Genomic DNA, 19,339 nt, shown 5'->3' with positions numbered 1-19,339 from the left:
ATTTTTCTACAAGACTTTAGTGCCCATATGTAGTATAGAAAAGAGTTGAATATTTGCTAAAATTTAGTAGATTCTTACATTTATCTATCAATCTTGCCATTAAAAGTGTTACGCTACCGGATTTATTGATGTTAATTATTTTGCATCTTTGCGAGTTTGTTACAATGACTAGTATTATTTTAAAACTACACATATCAGGGTAACATTTAATGATCAGCTTGATAAATAAGGAAAGACAGCCTTTCACTTTGTGAAGATTTGGATCTATTGGATATCTAGTTTATTTTTCGTTGTCTCAAGTTTTCTGGCTGTTCGTTTTTTCTGATGACATTAAAACAAATGAGGTGGCTTTGTCTGTCCTTCCGCAATTTTTTTGTCCGCACTTTTTCTGTCCGCCCTCAGATCTTAAAAACTACTGAGGCTAGAAGGCTGCAAATTGGTATGTTGATCCTCCACCATCCAAACATCAAACATACCAAATTGCAGCCTTCTAACCTCAGTAGTTTTTTTTTTTTTTTTATTTAAAGTTGAGGTTAGCTATGATCGTGCATCCGGCAACGCTTATAGGGCAGGCCAACACCGGGCCGTAGTTGAAAGTTACATGGACTGCGGCTCATACAGCATTATACAGAGACCACCGAAAGATAGATCTATTTTCGGTGGCCTTGATTATACGCTATACAGAAAACCCGATTGCGCGAAGAAATTTTGATGCATTTTTACTTGTTTTAGATGGTTTTGAATAAAGTTCCTTATTGTTGTTATGGATCGAATCAACGAGGAAGAAATGAGAGCAATAATCTATCTATAAAATATTATTCTTTCGCTTTTATTAAATCGTCAGACGGCCATAAAGGTATAGTCCCGTTGCCAGCTTAGTGCAAAACCAGATAATAATAGTAGAAATGTTTCTTTTAGGTCTTCGATTTCTTAAAGGTTCCCATGACTATACAGCTGTTGTTCCTTCCTTTTCCTATGCGGTTTTTGATTATAAGTTTTTTTTTTTATTCTAATCCGTAGAATATCACTCAATCATTAGACACGCCACGTGAACGCCTATTGTCTAAATGGTGCTGGAGTTATCGCAGAGGCAAAAACAATTTTGTTTTCTAATTCCTTGACCTCCAGATTTTACTGCCTCAAAAGCCGAGATTCCTTTCATATTCTTGAACTCTTCTCGTATGAAATCCCAGAATTAAATGTCCAATAAACTAAATACTGAAATGAAAAACAACAGTGAACGGGGAAAGCTCGAATTCCAGAAGTTTTGTTGTTGCCGTACTTTATAATCTCCATAGCTTCAGAAAACTGTCCTGTCTCATGGGGACACACCCAACAATCTCTCGTTGTATGTTGAGCCAACCAGGAACTTTTTATCAGTCTATTTTTGGCACAGTTATTGATCTCGTTAAGAATGTATGAGGAGAGCCACCGACAATCAAGTCCAATATGTGACGCTACACCAAAGGTCACATATAAACTGTCTGTGACTAAAGGGAAAAGGATGCATTTGACAACGTATGTAATATACATTACATCTGATATTTTTTTTAAGTTATTCTGATTACTGATTCACTGAAATATTTTAAACTCCGGTTCACAGTCAAGAGATAGACAACGACACACACACACACACACACACACACACACACACAGAGAGAGAGAGAGAGAGAGAGAGAGAGAGAGAGAGAGAGAGAGAGAGAGAGAGATCTTACTGACCACTGAATCGTAATGGTAGTTTCACCAACTAAGGTTTATTTCCTTCCGTGCGCTTTAGAACAGCTGCAAACAATAACAACCAAGTTAAGATGAGTTTTCCACTTCCGATTTTGCACATTTATTTGTAATTATGCTCATGTACATGGGGCAGGCACCCTATTGTCTCTATGTGCCTTAGAAAGAAAAAAAGATTTAACCCAGTAAGTAACAGATTCGTCTCTTGAAAGATGGAAGATAAGAGTTGGGGAAATGGGAGTAGGAGAGACCTCCGAGAATTCCGAAATCGAAATTACAGGGAAAGAGGTTTTCTGATTTCCTTAGAGTAAAATGTTGGAAGCAGTGGTCTCGTGGATGTTTCGAGACCGCGACATAAGCCGAGAATAGACCAGTCCTTGAATCTTCTGCGTTGGCACCTGTCAGCAAAGCAAAATTTATAAATGATCAAAGAAGAGGCAAGACTTTCTTGAACTCATTCCCATCAAGGAGTTAACTAAAAGATGAAGCGCTGGAGCGCTCTGCCAGACACGAATATGTAAGGTTTATATTAAAATGTACATACTGACATGAGGAAAAGAACGTGTTATATCCAGACAACAATCTTTCTTAAAGGAGATAAGTCTGAGGTTGCCTAAAAACTTAAAATGCTAGTATTAGTGAAAGGCTGAGTTACATTTTCATTGTAAAAAGCTGAAGCACTGAAAACAGACAAAAAGCTTCTTAGAGGCACTTAAGTTGACTTAGTTATGAGATTATTATTCAGATATAATACTGTTTCCAAGGTCAGAATTAATAAGCAAAGTAAGAAGGTTCGAACCTGATTGATAATCATGACAGGTGAAGAAAGAAGAAGCACTCTCAGCTGAGTTACTGGTGACAGCATCACGTAAAAAGAAATATATAAAACACAAGGGGCACCATTAGAAATAAGAAGAATCAGATGCTGTACCATCAACGATAACAGCCTAATAAAATGTGCAAAGAGAGGAATTATAGATACAGAAAGAAAAAAAAAAGGCTAACAGAGCCTCATGGATGACTCTGTCAAAAGTTGCGACAAAAATTCTCTAGAGTTCACAAAGAAGATTAACAAAAATCTTAGATAAGAAAGATGTCCCAAAACAGTTGTTGCCTTACAGAAACTCTGATAATGTTGGGCTACTGAAGATCTTGGAAAAGGGAGTTCGGAGGACCTCTGCAGTCATCTTTCTTTAGGACTGTGAACCAGTGACATTCTCCCTTTGGAACTACTTGCTGGTAGTGAAAGGATCTTTTATCATTGCTCAACAACTGCAACCTCACAGTTTTTAGGTGCAAGAAAGATTAATATACATCTATGCTAAATCATAAGAACTCGATAGTACTTCTGATTAGCTTCGTCGTATGTTAAACGACTTGTAGTTATTGCTGGATAGATCCCAAACTGGTTGTCACTTGATATCCCTTAAATATCACAAAATTCTGTGGATATGCTCTCAGATGAAGATGAAAAAAAATATGTGGAAACCAGGAAGGCAACACAAGAGTCAGGCATTTTTAAATCCAATACAACTTAATATTATGCCACAAATATCATCGACGAAAACATAAATACTTATCATAACAAGAGAGCTACTTGAATGGTCGTTTTCCAGCTGTGGTTACAAAACACGAATCGTCTGCTAAATGAATTATTTTGTATTTGTGAATAATTTTTTTTTTATCTTTTATTAGAAAAATACATTAATGCAGTTTTACAGTTGTTTCACAGTATTTACATAATTTTACAATTATAACTTTTCTACTTGAATATAATATGTTTAAAACATTTTTTTTTTATTTTACTTTTTCTCTAATTTAGGATAATTTTTCTACATAGACTTTTTATATGTATATAATATTTAATTAGTGACTTTCTTCAGTTTCTAGTGTCTGTCTCCTGGATATCAAAAATGAACACATATATTCAGTTTTGAATATATATGACAGCATTTTTGGGGAAATAATAATAATACTGGGTAATAGATAATAATGGAGAAACAAGTCCGGGAGCTATGTATAGGAGTACATCTCGAGTACAAAAGGTTTAAATGTCATAGAGAGCTGTATAGGGGGATCGAACAGGCACCAGAAAGGCGATTCTGTACAGATTTCTGAATTTGATTTATATATATGAACATATACAAAATGTGGATATGAATCACATTCTAAGACTACATGCCACTGGTGTACTTTTTAATAATAATAATAATTATAAAATAATAGTGTAATAAAATACCAAATTTTCAAACCCAAAAAGAATCACCCTAAGATAGTCTATACGTGAAGTTTATATCAACGGTAACTGGCTAAAACTTGGCCCAATTATCCACTAAAGTAAAAGACCAACACATTGATAATCCTGAAACACAATTTTGAAACTAGCAAATAAAAAGGCCGGATAATACATCAATATCAGTCATTTAGACAAGTTAACTACGGTCTTCCCTCTACGTCACATGATTGAAAGACCATCCGGTGCACGGGTTTTGGGATATACGGGTCTGACCATGAGTGCAGCCGCGATTTCAGGAAGGGGAATAAATCTTTCAAAACAGATTTTATTGCTTTTGACCATCATTAATCACTGCTGATGCTTTGTCACTGGTTTACAATTACTCAGATGTGTAGTGTAGCCATCTTTGCTCAATTAATGAAAATTTGTTTTGTTTTTCAGACCATATAACTTCTGAAGTGGAATGGCTAACAAATGTGTTTTTTATTAGAACTAAAATAAACACTGCAATGTACTAGTGGACAATATTTATCTATTCCTTTAACTGCCAGTTTGAAACTCATGTCTATGAGGAGCAGAGAATATAGTTTTTTTATCCTTACTCAGAAAGCTACCACCACATATGCTCTGTACCTAAGCGTCTACATTCCTCAAAATATTCAAGTGCAGTAGAATGAAGAAAATAACTTTCTATATGCTCTTCTTTGAACCCCATCAAATATATTTGATTTTACGCCTATGTCTCTTCAGGAAAAGGGAAAACGTTCCATTCTTTTATTCCGCTATAAGCAAACTAAATTTTCTTCCCTCCGTTTTGTTTGTGTGGGTGCGTCATTAACCTCTCTCTCTCTCCCGCTGGCATCAATGCCAATCAACAGGGGATCCCACATTCTTTCAAGCTGTTTGGTATTCCAACTGGTCTCCCCCACCTCTTTTCCCCTCTTGACACTTGTCTCTCTTTTAGTTTTTACAAGGTAATTCCAATTTGTTTTGTAATCGGAAGAGGGTTCTTTGTCTCAGTTTATTAGAATACAAGTATATATCATATCTATATATATATATGGTATATAGGTATTTTTTCAATACATACATACATACATATACATACATACATACATTTATATATAAAGGATATATGTAATATAAATCCAGTAAAGAGAGAGAGAGACAGCAATTGGGATTAGCCCTGGTCCAAGTTCAAAAACAAGTGTTAAAAAGAAAGGGGAGGGAGACAAAGTTGGGAATTCTAACAGCATCCAACAAAGTTTGATCCTCATGGAACTGTGCAATGGAAAGTGAATTAATGAGGCACTATATCTGTGTCGGATATCTGATACAATGTTGCTGTTATCGTCATTATATAGTGAATGATATATATATTTTTGTGTCAATCTCCTCATGGTTGTTAACTAATATATGAACAGTTGTTCGTTATATCATTCTGTCCTGAACTTTGATAGTATATATATAAATATATAAACATCGAGGTAATATACTATGCCTAGTAATGTTGACCACAAATGTCGGAATTGGCTGGGAGAAAATTCACAAAAAACTTTTGGAGATTTTTTCAATGAAACCCTATGGAACGGAAGAGATTAAGACTCATCTCTGAAAGAAATAAATGAAAACAGTTCCCATTTAACATCTTTTTCACTGAGGACAAAGGCAGATCCTATGGATGATCTGTGGAAAGTCATGTTAACAAAATGGAAAGTACTCAGTTTAGTATCTTAGAAAAATTTATACATTGTTTGAGATAAATGGTTTCTAATGTTATAAAGATCAGGCGTTCATTAGGAACCAGGTATTTTACTAATATAACAATGTTAATCATATTTCTTACCTTCTGCACAAGGTGCCAGTGAAAGCCCCAAACTTGAGGGTAACTGGACGACAAGAGCATTCTTCTTCAAGATCAGTGACAAGCCAAGTTCTTCCGCTTATCTAATTGATGCAATCCACTGATCCATAAAGGACTCTGAAAGTTAGATGGAGGGGATGCTACAAAAATATTTATTTTCTTTTTGTAAGTAAAAGATATGATACAGACTTAAAAAAAGAGTAAATGTTGTATTTTCACTACTAGGTTGGTATTTGACGTACGAGCAAGGTACGCTTCGATGTATTAAACTAGCATTCAATAATATGCATTATATATATATATATATATATATATATATATATATATATATATATATATATATATATATATATATATATATAATTAGTTATGTATGTATAAATAAAAATTCTAACTATTGACAGACCCAGTAAAATTTGCACATGACCCCTATGTCACCCCAGTAAGGTTTATAACTCAAGAAACCAAACCCCTGTCCCGTGGTAGACATACAAACACAGACAAAACAATAGAAATTTTCGTCTTTACCGAGTGCTATTTCACCTTTTCTTGAAGTAACTTTATAGAGTCACCAGCTAGGGAGAAAACCACCAGCTTTTCTGTTGGTGATGAAAAAATTAAATATGTGTTACATTTTGTATTAGGATTGCTTTCATGCAGTCATAAAGCAATGTAATTCAAATGCACGTGTCTATCATTTAACAACTTTGTCCTGACAAACATACAAACAGACTACCAAACATTAAATTTTGCCGTTTTAGTAGTTCCATCAGGTTTTCCTTCAGGTGTTTCAGGTTTTTCTTTGAGCATTGTCAGACGTATGATTAACCGGCAGCAATAAACCCCATATAACATAAAGTTTATTAAATTTACGTGAAATAAGATCTCATAATTTATGATAATTATTAACATAATTAATAATTAATATAATGTTAATATAATATAATTTATATAATATAAAATCAAAATTGGAAATAAATTGGTTCAAATGAGGTTTGGAATTAATTATCAGCAACCAGCGTGGTGAGGAGCAGAAAGGTGGAAAGAGACGGCGGACAGAAACAGGTGCCAGTTAACCCTATACCCAGGCCTTCCCACGCCTATCTCAGCGCATTATAAATTTGATAGAAGAACTAAGTAATGTTTTCATACAATTACGAACTTCGAGATATGCATTAAAAAATGGAAAGCATCAACAAACATTACAATAACTTAATATTTTCCAAACCAGATGTGTAATGGTACAGTTATTTTGAATAAAGTTGATTACCTCCAAAAAATGCAGAATATACTCACCGATGATTCTAAATTTAAAAAAACTGGTAACAAAGACTTTAAGTTACGTTAAGTATATCTTAGTTTAACCAGACCACTGAGCTGATTAACAGCTCTCCTAGGGCTGGGCCGAAGGATTAGATTTATTTTACGTGGCTAAGAACCAATTGGTTACCTAGCAACGGGACCTACAGCTTATTGTGGAATCCGAACCACATTATAACGAGAAATGAATTTCTATCACCAGAAACAGATTCCTCTTGTTCTTCACTGGCCGGACGGAGATTCGAACTCGCGATCAACAGAGCAGGTAGCTGAGAACGGAACCCGCCACCCAGCTAAGAAGCAAAGATCTTTAAACTATTTTAAGAAAGAGGACAAACACCTGTTTTTGAGATCTTTAAAAAATAAACAGGTTATTACTCAACCACTTATGATGAGTCGCCACTGGATCATCTTATGGTATCATGTATGGCCTCCCAAGATACATAAAGATAACGCATCTATGAGGCCAACTTTTCTTCATACTACACCAACTACAAAATTGCAAAATACATAGTCCCTCTCTCTTGGAAAACTCTTTCAAAAATGAATTTACTGTTAACAGTTCCTTAGAATTTAAAAATACTATTTATGTCAAGATTCTGATTTGGTCATGGCCAGTTTTGATATAGAGTCACTATTCACTAATATACCAGTGGAGGAAACTATCGATTATATTTTGGATACTATTTTTAATGTTCAGGACAATGTGTACCACGGTTTTAACCGCTTAAATTTTAAAGAGCTATCCTAAATCTTCTTGCTGTATTTGTATATTTTACTTTGTATTTTTAGCCTGAGGATGAGACAAGGATCTCGAAACGTAGGCCGTGATGGAAAACCATCTACCAAGCTGTCTGCTCAGTGCCTCTGCTATTTTGCTGAGAATAGCCTCTTTCACACTCATCGTATATATATATATATATATATATATATATATATATATATATATATATATATATATATATATATATATATATATATATATATATATATATATATATAAAGACAAAATCCACGAAGGAATGAGAAACAATGGAGTGCTGAAAGGCCTTTCGACTTATAGTCTTTGATTTAGTAGACTAAAGAAACATAAAAGTAAGCTACAAAAAAACTCAAAACTCACAAATGGCAGATGGGGATTTCTGAAGGAAAATATGTACCTGGAATCCAAATACAATTCAAAGAATTAGTAGAATCTGCCAAAACAGGGTAAATATTTCCAAGGATTAGGGCTCAACCATTCAGAAGCAGGGGAAGGACAATTGAAAGATTATACAAGGAGGTGACTGACCACCAAAAAAATGTTATAAAAGTACAACTCAATAATTCTCCTTTTTTTTGGTAAACAATAACAGTTTTTCCAAGATGAAAATGTTTACAACAAAAATTATATTAAACATATGAATACATTGAAATATATATAGGGTAAATTCAATTTTGTAATTAAGTCAGTAATTTTATCTTTTGGATCATTCATGAAAATTTTTCTAACACAGGTGTACAAATAATACATCCCAGGGCTAAGATTAAAATTACAGCTGGAAGTCAGCTGTATAATAGCAGATCCCAAAAGATTTAATTCATTTAAGTGAAAACTCTCACAGGGTAAATTGGACTGAAAGTTCAGTGATTGCCAGATCGAAAGATTTCTTCACAAAACTTTTAGAATCTCGCTATTATACAGCTTACTTCAGCTGTACTTTAACCTTGCCCTGGCATGTATTATTTGGATCCCTGTATTAGAAACATGTTCAAGAACGACCTAAAAGATAAAACCAATGACTTAATTACAAATTAGTTACCTTATATATATTTTCTGTGTTCGTATGTTTAATATAATTTTTTTTCATAAAAATGTTCATCTTGCAAAAATTGTTATTGTTTACAAAAAAAAAAGGAATTATTGAGTTGTACTTTTATAAGATTTATTGGTGGTTAGTCACCTCCTTGTATAATCTTTTAATTGTTCTGTCCCTGTTTCTGAACGGTTGAGCACTAGAACACTAGAACACATTAAATACATTTACTCAAGCTTCCAACTGCACCACAAAAATAAAATAAGTAAAACTGAGTAATGATAAAAATCAGAATAACTTATTTTAAAAATTTGGATTTTATATATATATTAGCGTTCAGTGTGGGCTTTGTATTTTCATAAATTACTTTCTATACTTTATCGGTTAATTTACACTTCCTCATGAATATTAAAATTAAGCCAATTGAAAATGTTGCAGACTGATAAAATTTCACTCAATCAATCCATTTCCAAAAGTTGATAACCGATGTTGGTTGTATTTTGGATATTCACATAACACATGTTTAACTGTTATTTTCACTTTGCATTCTGAGCATTCAGGAGCTGATTCATGTGGGCTGCTCATTAAGTGTCTATGTGTCAGACGAGTATGGCCTATTCGGAGATGTGTCAGAATTACTTGCGCATGCCTCTCTTTTTGGTATGATGAACTCCATTTTTTAACTCCAGGTTTTATTTGCTTCAACTTACTATTTTCAGGTTCTTCATTCCATTTATTTTTCCATTTGTTTATAATGCCTACTTTTATATGTGTTATATAATCGTTAACAGGGATATTTACATACGATCTTGTCTTATGGGTTGCTTCTTTAGCTGCTATATCAGCCTTCATTTCCTTAATCCTAAAAGCATAGGCAGGATCCAGCATATTTCTATATTTCTCCTATTATTATATAACTTATGGAGAAATAACTTACTTCTTGTACAATGTTATCTTTGGTTTGTAACTTTGAATGGCTTCTATGGCGCTTCTAGAGTCACTAAAAAAATTACAAAAATTATTACATGAGGTTCTCTTTAATTATTTTTATGGCTGATGCTATTGCGCATAACTCAGCTGTAAATACAGAGGCACTATCAGGTAGAGAACTGATATATTTTGTCTTGGGATATTGCAGCATATCCCACTCCACGAGATTTAGGTCCGTTTATGCATATGGAGTAATGTGGACATTTTCAGTTTATATGCTCTATTGTGTGCTGTCTATGATGTTCTGGGGTATATGTGTAGCTTTTTGATAAATATCTTAAGTGTGTGCAAATTCTTATTTTATTCATAGTCCAAGGAGGAGGTAATTTTACTACAGTCTTCTAGCTCTAATAGGGAAAGGTAGTGAATGATTGTTTGTAAATACATCTCTTAATTGAAATTTTTTTTTTTTTGTTGAGAATCACTTGTCTGAATTCTCAGGGCACTCCCTTCATTGTTGGGCGTTTCTCTCTATAGAGAGTATATTTCTTCAGTCTGCTAAGTAAAGGACTATAAGTCGAAAGGCCTTGCAGCACTCCATTGTTTCTCTTTCCTTCTTGGATTTTGTCTTTATTTATATATTCATCACGTTCCATATTTTCGTGATTCAGTTATACATACATATGTACACACATTGGTACATTAGCCATACACACACACACATATTATTATATATATATATATATATATATATATATATATATATATATATATATATATATATACATATGTGTGTGTGTGTTATGTGTTATCTTGATGCATGAGAGAGAGAGAGAGAGAGAGAGAGAGAGAGAGAGAGAGAGAGAGAGAGAGAGAGAGAGAGAGAGAGAGAGAGAACGCTATGCCAAGACACTCATCGCTTAAGTCATGATCAGCCGATATTTCAAGATCTTCAAGAAGCAGCCCTTACTTAATCCTTTGCAAGAGCGATTCTGAGTTTACTCCCCCGGTTTTCCAAATGTTTTGCAGAACACCCACTCGATGCTTGCTTAGCACAACAGCTCTGTGGAGCATAACTCGGGGGTCTGCTTTCACAGAAGGAGTTTCAAAGGAAGGTAGGCTGTTTGGATGCAAATCGAGTTAGTCTTCCATTGGATTTCAGCGGTCAGAAAGTCAAACCAGTAGTACTAATGCATCCTCAAAGTTATTCCATCATTTATAGCAAGAAAGGACTCTGAATGAAATCGTTTCTTCCTTTGCAATATATATTCCTGGCAGAATTAGTCTGTTCTGGAATATCTTGATTGGCTCGCACAGTGTTGACATTAAAGTAATATGACACTGAATCTACTTAAATTAAGCAAAATGTAAACATATTATTTGCTCAAATTATATTCACTGCAAAGATTTTAAATAATTTTTCTCTTGTCTGCTGTTCATAATAAAACATATTTTCTGTTTACATGAGGAAAAATTAGACTCTTCTATTGCAAACACAAGAATCACATTCTCATCTGTTACTATCTTAACTCGCTTACCGTATGATTTTTACTTTATTCTTTGTCTAAAATCTTTACAAGTGAAAAATAAACATTTAGATATAAATGCTCTTCGCATGAGGTTCACACTCGTCATATAAACAGTACCACAAGCATAGTAGTAGTAAGATATGTTTGTTTGTTGTCCATTTGGGATCTTTCATTATTAATCCGTTTTAGTCAATATTCTCATGAGAATTCCTATGTTCCTACAGTATTCTTCTGAGGTTTAATTATAGCTGTGGATAATATCAGAAGACGGAAAACAGGAATTGGGTGATTTTCATCAAAATTATGTTAAGATTTTCATTAAGGTTAGAAACTGGAGGGTCGCAAAACCTGGCTATGACATTTTACAAATAAATTCCTTATTTAAAAAAACAGGTAATGTTCTGGAACAGAAAATAATGTTACATCTTTTGCTAAAACTACGATCAGATTCCTTTGAATGATTCTTTCTAACGGTTGAACATTTTCTTCTTTTATTAGACGCCTTTAGTTATTTCATGATGTTGCCTTGTAATAAGTATATCCTCCCATAGTTTTGATATATTTACTCCTCTATTTATTATGTATTATGTGGAATGATAATGATTGTTCAAATATCATATCTAGTGATATCAGATCTCAAAAGAACACGTGTGTCCTAGTGAGGGGTTGTGTTGGGTTTTTCGCTTTGTTTTAATTCACGTGTTGACAGGTCGGGAATAACAGTTGCCATCTGTTTGATCGTGTAAAGATTTCTGTAAAAACTTTGTCTTATACGAGAATAATGTTACGGCTCTGGTCACGTATGCACCTTGAGAGTAAGACCTCATGACCGGGACATGTCATGTTTTGTCCTGATTGGTATCTAGAACATTTTGCCAGAAGTGACGCTACCTCCTTTTCTTTCTAGAACAATTTTTCTATTTCGCACCCAAAATGCCTTAATGATGTCATGTGACTGCTGAATTTCTACTGGAATTCTCAGATCAATTCATATTCATTCTTATTCCAGAGACCGTTCAGTTTGGTTCACTCTCTCTCTCTCTCTGTATTTCTTGAAAAGAGAGTATCAACATAATATATTTGTGGTCACTGGTATTAAATACAGCTTTGAGATCTGATTGTAAGAAGTAAAAATTTTAACGGTGCCAGACAAAAAACGTGTTTTTGTAATTTAGCACATCTGCAAAAGTGATTTTACAAAGGATTTCAAGCTTGTGTAAGGTAAAGTGAATTTTACTTATTATTATCATGGTATAATAAGGTGTGTTAAAGGAGTTTTTGCCTTGGTGAAATTATTATTGAGAGATCTTTTGTGTATTTTTGTGTGTTCTGTGTTTGCAGTCTCAATATTTTGCACATTTTTTGTGTTGGTGATATAACATTTGTTTACTTAGCAATTATAAATATTTCTTAATAATTTAATGATTATATACTCTGATTTAAATTTCACTTATTAAGATTTTCTTTTCAAATCTTGAATAATTCTTGATAATTTAAATTTTGCTTGATTAATTTAAGTTCTTGATAAATTAAATTTTTTTTATTTAATTTTGTTTAAAAATTTAACTCAAGAATTAATTACCTTTTTGTGTTGTTTCTGCAAATTTTTCTTAGGTTGTGAATTTAATAAATATTGAATTTAATAATAAATTTTTATATTCAGTAAATTTTTAAAACAGTGTTTCATTTATTGACCACCAGTGAATAGAATTAATTGTGTATAAGGCAAATTGATAATCATGTTTTGTTCCTTTAGTTTTGCTGAAGTGAATTAAGACCAGGAAACAATTATTGTTTGATGGATTGATGCCCTTTACTCTCATATATTTCTTGTTAACAGTGGATAACTCACACTAATCTTGATAAACTTAGTTTGATTTTTCATATGATTAATAAGTCTTTTAATGGATCACTGTTACCTTTAGAGTAATTTGTCAAGTCTTATTGTTATGAGAGTCTGCATATTCTGGCTGGCTTATATATTTTAAATCTGTGATTAGCTGTGTAATAACCAGGTACTTGGTAAGCATCTTGACAAGAGAACAAGCCCGGACCTTAGGCACGTTCCATACCGTTGCGAGGCTCTGCTCAAGGTACCATAGGCTTCAGTCTCCAAACTTATAGGCAAACCTATACACGTAGTATATAACCCGTGGACAAATTAGATACTCGTTGTTTTATTAAATGGACCTACTAAGGGATTCAGAACCAATGAAACATGGTTTTTGGCAACACCTTTTTATCAAAGCATTGGATAAAGGTGAAAGTTGGCAAGTGTATATTTTATAACCCTACCTAATTTTTGCAAACATTATTTAGTACCTAAGTTCGATAGTTCTGGTATTTATCAGAGTAAAAGTGTTTCTTATGCCAGAGCCGTCAAAATCGCAGGTAAGGGTTTTGAACACAATAGTGACATTAACCTATGACGTCATAGAAGCTCACCCACAGTGAAGAGAAGTTTGCATATGGGGAAAAGTCTCTTCACTGTGGCTCTGCCCACATGCCGATGACATATTCATTAATTGATATTAGTACCCAAGGCCAAGACAGACAAGGTCTGCCCAGTTGGGTGGAGTCGCCTCCCCACCTGGGGTAACTATGTGTAGGTGATGACGTATCTAAGATGTTTATTTGCTCATTATGGCAATTCACCAGCTGACATAATAAGGAGGTAGACAAAGCTAAGCCTACATTGGGGATTTAGGGCCAAATGAGCAGACCTCAGTCTCTCGTCCTTGTTAGTACCGATCCTAGGCTTCAGCAATATCAGTGATGGTGAACAGGATTTGTCATCATCCCTTTGATTGCATTATCATTCTCAGTATTTTATTATTATTATTATTATTATTATTATTATTATTATTATTATTATTATTATTATTATTATTATTATTATTGTTGTTGTTGTTTTGTGGAGGTTTCATCGCAACTTCCACAGCAGTTGTTGGGACTAAGCTGTTAGTTTGGAATTCTTCCATTTTTTTTATAATTGTATTGTTTTACTTTACAAATAATTCAGTGTATGTAATTCATCCGCATAATGAACCAGTCTATAGCTCATTTGTTAGATCTACATCTATTCAGGGCAGGAATACAAAAAGACCATCCGTTTTGTTTTACCTCAGGTTTCGACACTATAGCCTTCTATTTTCAGCAAGTGAGGAGCGGTCACTAGAAGTAGAATTCAAATGAAAAGTAGTGATACCTCATTTCCTTTAATTGTTAGAGGTGTAAAGGTTAATGACATTGTTTTTCTCAGTTAATTTAACCCATTGCTATTTTACTTTGTTTTTTTTTTATTTATATCATACAGCACCGTATACTCACTGCAAATAAAAGATAATGGTAGAGTCAAGCTTTTGAGAGCAAGCTATTATTTACCTACTTAATATCAGTCAAATGTAACATGATTTATATTGATATGCATGGAAAGGAAAATATATTGAAATCAGTTTAAATGAGGAACCTATTGTTATAATCATTGTTTTAATAAATATGTTTTAGATGTACAAATAAGACGTCTAACACTATACATAATTTATTTACAAAAAATGTCTTCATCGTCGTCACTCTCGAGGAAGAGGTCATCATCCTCGTCCTTATCGTTGCTAGCGATGTCAGTGATGACTGGTCCCACAGTCTCATGGATGTTGCCGGACTTCCAGTACTCCTCAAAATGACGGGATTGTCTAACAGTTCCTGTCCACACTTCTGGGGTGGCCAAGTAACTGTTACCCACTAGAATTTTCCATTTTTGCGTTCAGCTTAGTATACCAACATTTAATGAGATAAGACGCAAAGCAGTGGTGAGTTTGTTAGGTAGAATAAAGGCATCAAGGAACAAAATTGTAAAAAACCTTACTAACATGCTGATGACCAGTGATAATTTTGTTTTTGGGATATGTAGGGGTTTAGCATAGATATGCTTAATATTGTTAAATGCACATGTGTTAAACTTGTAATTTTTTTGTATCTACTTTTAGTATTTTGTAATTTAACTTTTATGAGTAGAATTCACTCCGGTGTATTTTATGCGAAATAAAGCCGTTATTATTATCATTATTATTAATTACTTATTCATGCTATAGTAAATCATGCCACGGGTCTTATCGCTTGTAGCAAAAATGCAATCTTGCAACCACGGCGACAATTCCATACCCTGTTGGCCATTATCAAATTTTTGCTGAAAAACTGGACTGTGTAAGCATATTCATTCACCGCCTACCTGGTAGATGGGCAAAGCCTCATGACTTCTTATTACTGTATGTTTACACCACAAATTGTTTTAGGATCCCTGTCTGTGATTTTCTTGGTTCTGGCATTGCTGACTTCATTTTACTCAAAAGTATCGAACTTAGGTACTAAAATATATAATATACACTTCAACTTTCACCTTTATCCGAGAAACTTTGATAAAAAGAAAAGTTGCCGAAAAACTGTTTTCATCGGCTCTGAATCCCAGAGGTTGTTGTTTAAAACAAAAGCCTCTGAAAGGGGATCTGAAAACTTCACAAATACTCATATAAGCTGCTAAATCATCCGTTGGCAATAACACAAGTGAGGAAACCTACATGAACACACACACACACACACATATATATATATATATATATATATATATATATATATATATATATATATATATATATATATATATATATATATATATATATATATGTGTGTGTGTGTGTGTATGTGTATAGTGTGTGTGTGTGTGTGTGTGTATGAAATTTTTATCACACACAATTCACGCTACTTCAGCATATCCCCAGAAGACGGGAAACTTATCACTGAAGAAAATTTATAAGTGATAAATGGATCAGTACTGCCAGGTCTCATCATTGCAGTTACCTTCCAAGAAGACAGGACTACCCGACTGAGCCTTCAAGATGGCTCAGTGGGTAGACCATCGACTGGGAAACATTTGAAACCTGGGAGAGGATCAAGAACTTATAGTACTGCTCTTTTTCCCCATAAATTCGAGGAGGACTGATAATTCTCCATCAGCATGAACTGTGTTAGGTAACTGAATTGGATATTAAAAGACATTTGTAGCTTCATTTATAGATATATAAATCATAAGAATATATATATATATAACGAATATATATGGCGTATATATATATATATATATTCCGGGGCATATATATATATATATAATCATGAAGCTAATCAAATGTCTTTTATAAAAATTCATGCTACCTGCAGGAATATCCTGATGAATTATCACCAAAGGGGAATTTATGTTTTAAATGTATCAATGCTGCCAGGTCTTGAATCCCTCCACAGTTGCCTTCCAACGACTCCAATCGATGGTCTTCCCACTGAGCCATCTTGAAGGCTCAGTTAGTAATATATATATATATATATATATATATATATATATATATATATATATATATATATATATATATATATATATATATATATATATATATATATATATATATATATATATATATATATATATATATATATTATCAGGTATTAACGTAATTGTCATTAATTTTGTTTGTCTCAGCCTTGTGATTTTCTTTAATTATTGATTTATTTAAGGTTAAGTTTGGTTTTTTGCTTGTGACAAGGCTGTGTTGCTAAAGACATTTGGTGGCCTCCTCCCGGCATTGGAGTGTGTAAAAGTTTACTCCTAACTCCCTCTATTGTTTCTTTTTGATGTGGGTGAGAGCTGCCATGGACTCTGGAGTGTTGACTGGCAGTTTCGTCTCGTGTTTTTACGGTGGTCGTCCTTGGAGACAAAGTTTTCTTCGGAGGGTATGATTCCTCCCCAGTCAGTCTGAGGCCTGACTTGCATGCCTCCCACACATTTAAGCCACTTATTGGATCGCTTGGATTACCTTTTGCGCTGTGGGCTCAGTTCCTGTGCCACCCACGGCTTTCTGAGCTATTGTAGCCTACCCTCGGCTGGTGTTTGTGCGTGGTGTGGACTTCCTGCGGGCTCAGGACGACGCAAGGAATTATTCCGGCCGAGTGGACGCAGGAAGGCGCCTCTGCATCCTCAGGACGTCTTCTTCATCAGTGCGGCAGTTGTGGGGCATTGTGGCCGGAGGAGGAACGTAGGGAGTCTGTGAACAGGTATTGTCCTCTTGGTATTTATTTCAGGGTGTCACTACCAGTAGTATACCCCTGTTGCTACCTGTGCTCCAGAGCTCCTCCGATAGCTGTGACCTGTTGAGTGACGCCGTCCCTGGTTGCTTGTTGTGAGACCGTGTCAGAGTTCCCGGTGCTATGACCCTCAGCCTAGCACCACTAGACGCCAATAAGTGTGGGTGTAACCCTTTGTTCCCCCTATAAACTGTGAGGAGCTATTCAGAGTTTTGGTTTTCTCATTATTATTATTATTACTATTATTACTGTTATTATTATTAATGTTAAAGTTTAGTTTTATAATATTAGGTAGGAATTTAAGTGTTTTCTTTCTGTATGTCTCCTCCTTCCTTCCTAACCTTATTTAGTTATAGGTATGTTATTTGGGCCCTTATTTGATACTGCTTATGTATATTTTTCTACTGTCTTAGGGATTTAGTTTTAGAGATTAGGTAATCCTACTGGATTTATTTAAGGATTGCATATTTTGTCCTGTAGTCACAAGGCTGACTGTTTATTTTTTTGCTTTGTGTAATAAATATTGTTAAGTTTTCTCTCGTGTTTTCGTCTCCATTGACCTTTATTTATTGGACACTGTATTACTGCCCTCTCTTTTACTGGTGCTTTAAGAACTTGCACTTCCCGGCCCTCACAAGGGTCGTAATAATGTAAACCGTGACAGGATAGAGAGCTCAGGTGTTCAGTGATTGGGTCTGTGGGCGGCACTCGAGTGAACGCTTCAATATTTGTTGCCTTGTTGAGTATTGTTGCCTTCCCCCTTATTTAATTTTGCATCATGGAGAATTTATTTTTGATCCGGCCGAGTTTTGGGGTCAGCTGATTGTTTGAAGCATCTGCCGGTTTGAATAAGAAACATTTAATAGAGTGTGTACGGTGGTTGGGTATTGTGGTGAAGTCTTGGACTAAGAAGGAAGTTTTGTTGTTAGTCAGGAGTAAGGTTAGTCAGGATATGGCTGACGCAGAGCATTTGGTTAGCGATAGGGAGAGTGATTTAGGAAGTGTTGATGAAGGGAGTGTGGAAGTGGATAGTGACAATGTGAGTGTGGCAGCTGGTCTAACCTTGTTTGAGGATCCTCCTCGTATCGGTACCCTGTATGAAGGTCCTGCAAATTTTCCCGAAGGTTTCCTTAGAGTGGGAATTTGTTCAATAATCCTTTTTGCCTCTTAATTCTGTACCAGTGGAACCTGTCCCCCTTTCTAATGTTTTGGGTGAATCTAAGGAGGACATGGAATTTAAATTAATATAAACATAGAGTTTATGTAAGATTGAGTTTGAGGAAAAAAGGGCTAGGCGTCATTTGGGAGATGGTAAATCTAAATTTGGAAATGGCTAAGCTACAGAGAGCAAATATGGCTAGCTCACCAAAGGTAGAGGTTGAAGAGAAATTTAATTTAGGTGCGGCACTTAAATTAGTGCCTATGTTTGATGAGAAGAACGTCCCAGAGTTCTTCCAAGGCGTTTGAGCGTGTGGCTACCCGATTGTCTTGGCCCCACAGAGATGTGGACAGTTCTTATCCAGTGTAGGTTGGTTGGCAAGGCAATTCGGGTATATAATGCCTTGGAGGAGGGAGTAACTCGGGACTATCAAAAGATTAAGAGCTTGGTTTTGGCTTATGATCTGGTCCCTGAAGGGCCTCAGGTTTCAGAATTACATTAAACTCCCTGCACAGTCCTTTGTCGAGTTTGCCCGCATCAAAGGAACAGTTCGACGACTGGTTAAAGAGTCGACAGGTCGTCACTTTCAAGGCGTTACGGAACTGCTGCTCCTTGAAGAATTTAAAAAGCCTGTAAAGGGAGTTG

This window comes from Macrobrachium rosenbergii, chromosome 21 (assembly GCF_040412425.1).
Source record: "Macrobrachium rosenbergii isolate ZJJX-2024 chromosome 21, ASM4041242v1, whole genome shotgun sequence".
In the NCBI taxonomy this organism is placed as follows: domain Eukaryota; kingdom Metazoa; phylum Arthropoda; class Malacostraca; order Decapoda; family Palaemonidae; genus Macrobrachium; species Macrobrachium rosenbergii.
Note: the sequence above shows the minus strand (reverse complement) of the source record.